The 2,766-nt window shown below is 37.6% G+C and overlaps 1 non-coding gene across 1 annotated transcript; it reads right to left on the bottom strand.

The window, feature by feature from the left end:
* Positions 1–1,869: 1,869 nt before the first annotated feature.
* On the bottom strand, positions 1,870–1,972 carry LOC123453429. Its single transcript, XR_006632815.1, has one exon. It is a non-coding gene; the product is annotated as a U6 spliceosomal RNA (small nuclear RNA).
* Between the last annotated feature and the right edge of the window lie 794 nt (positions 1,973–2,766).

The raw sequence follows: 2,766 nt of genomic DNA on the forward strand, positions 1-2,766 counted from the left end.
TAGTGAGGGCTGATACACACATACATTTCACACATACATTCCATATTATGTCTTAGTTACTTTCTTTTCTACAGTTTTCATTTATTTATGTGCAAGGAGAGAGAGAGAGAGAGAAAAGGGTGCATCGGGGCCTCTAGCAACTGCATATGAAGTCCAGATGAATGCACCACTTTGTACATCTGGCTTTACATCAGTATTGGGGAATTCAACTCCTGTGGTTGGGTTTTGCAGGCAATCTCCTTAACCACTGAGTCATCTATCTCTCCAGCCCCGTGTATCAGGTACTTTCATATTGCATGGACAGAATAACAAACCAAGAGGAGCTTGTGTACTATACAGTCACTCATGGTGGGGAAACCAGGGTGGGGCATGAAGATGGTGGCATCACATCCATACATCAACAGGGAGGAAGGAGAGAGAGAGAGAGAAGGAGAGACAGAGAGAGCATTAATCAGGGTTGGGCTCTAAAACCTCAATACCCACTTCCAGTGATGTAATTCATCCAGCCAAGCTCAATTTGCCAAATATTCCACAACCTTTTTTTTTTTCACCAGTTGTGGACCAAGTGTTCAAACAAATGACACCATGGGAGGCATTGCATTCTCAGCAACACACACACGCACGTGCACATACAAATGCATGCACATGCACACACACACATATGCATGCATAACTTTAGCTATTTAGTTAATAATTTAAACTATTTTAAACACTAAATTAACTCTTTGTTTGAGTTAGTCATTTTAATGTGTATAATTACATTATTCTATGATGTAAAATGTTTAATGTGCCTTACAGAAATACAGATTGCCCTAAATATGTCACAACATTGTACACTTTGGTGACTATAGAAACGTAAATTATTACCCTGCGATATATGTTTGGTTAAATTAACATTTACCCAAAGCAAGTGGAAACACAAAGATGTGACAACATGAGGTGAAGTGCTAAATAGTGAATATTCATTCCATAATAAGTACATATAAGGTAACAGATTATTAGGCTAATTTGAGGCTGGTGACAAAATTGAATTGATTGTTAAGTGTGCAAGAAATCTATTTAGATGGAATACCAAGGTCAATCAGAAAACAAAATGATACTCTTTTAAAATATTTTTATTTGTTTATTTTCAAGGAGAGAGAGAGAGAGAGAGAGAGAGAGGAGAGAAAGGCCATGCTAGGGCCTCAAAGAGGTGTAAGTGGAATTCCAGACACATGTTCCACTTTGGGCTTCTGGTTCTTTGTGGTTATGGGTTATCAATTGCAGGTACTAGACATTGCAAGCAAGTGCCTCCACCACTGATCAGTCTATCCAGATGTGTCCCTTATCAGAAATTTTCATGAAAATAAACCAGATATACAAAAAAAAAAAAGCTTCTGTTGACTCCCTGATGTAGGCTTAGGTCCTGTCTCTTAAGCACTAAAGACAGGGCTTTCCGCAAAAGTCTTCCTGGGCGCACTACTGAAGTAAAAGCACCAGGGTTCCTACACACCAAATTATCTTTACAACCCTCCCTAAAGCAGGGGAAAAGTAATTCTTAGCCTAGTATAAAATACAACCCTGAGAAGCAGATAGTATTAATTTTCCATTTAACATATCTTCTAAGTAAAATTGCCTTCATGATCTTGTAGAACAAATAGGATTCTAAAATTCTGACATGGGGTTTTATATATTAATTTTAAAATTTATACTTATTTGAGAGTGCTAACTTAAACCGTAACAGATCAATGTATGTTTGCATGACAAAATGTAAGTATGTATATATTTATTGAGACTTGTGTTTTTAATATTCTTATTTATAGAATAAATAGCCTTGTGATTTGATTTTCCCAAACATTCTTATCTGTTTGACTTTCTTTTCTGTTTTAATTTAATATCAAATGCTCCAGAAATTTGCATGTCATCCTTGCACGTGAGCCCTGTTAATCTTCTATGTATAGTTTCAATTTTAGTATATATGCTGCCAAAGTGAGGAGGTAGGGTCTCACTCTAACCCAGGCTGACATGGAATTCACATGGTAGTCTCAGGGTGGCCTTGAACTCATGTCAATCTTCTTGCCTGTGCCTCCCAAGTGCTGGGTTTAAAGGCCTGTGCCACCAAGCCCAGCTCAAAAAAAAAAAATACATTATAGATAGATAGATAGATAGATAGATAGATAGATAGATAGATAGATGATAGATAGATAGATAGATAGAAACAGATATAGATAGAGAGAGAGAGAGTGAGACAGAGAGAGACAGAGAGAGAGAGACAGAGACAGAGAGGGGTATGCCAGGGCCTCTTGCCACTGCAAACTCCAGATCTCCAGAAGCCTGCACCACTTTGTGTGGCTCCATTGGGTTCAGTGTAGATGAACCCAAACTGTCAGGCTTTAAAAGCAATCACCTTTAACCCACTGAGCAATTTCTCCAGCCTCATGGTTTTCTTCTTAGACAAGATTTTAGAAGAAAGTTAAAAGGTTCAATTTTGAGGATTTAAAACTCAAATTTCTGTTCTCAGTAAGGACTGAAAAGGAATAGCGATTTAATAAAAAAATAGTATTTAGAGCAAGGATCTTGTCACCCATAGCAACTCGACATCTCCCCATAACTCTTTCAATGTACCACAAGAGAACAAAATCCCCTAAGAAGAGACCTGAACAGAGGGAAAAAATTGGTGTAGTGGTTATGAAATGGGACTGTATCATTTTCTTTTGTGAAACCTAGGTACATTCATGATGCTTCAGCAAACAGGGATCTACTTCATATTTCCTATGAAGAGAAATT

Source organism: Jaculus jaculus, chromosome 11 (assembly GCF_020740685.1).
Source record: "Jaculus jaculus isolate mJacJac1 chromosome 11, mJacJac1.mat.Y.cur, whole genome shotgun sequence".
In the NCBI taxonomy this organism is placed as follows: domain Eukaryota; kingdom Metazoa; phylum Chordata; class Mammalia; order Rodentia; family Dipodidae; genus Jaculus; species Jaculus jaculus.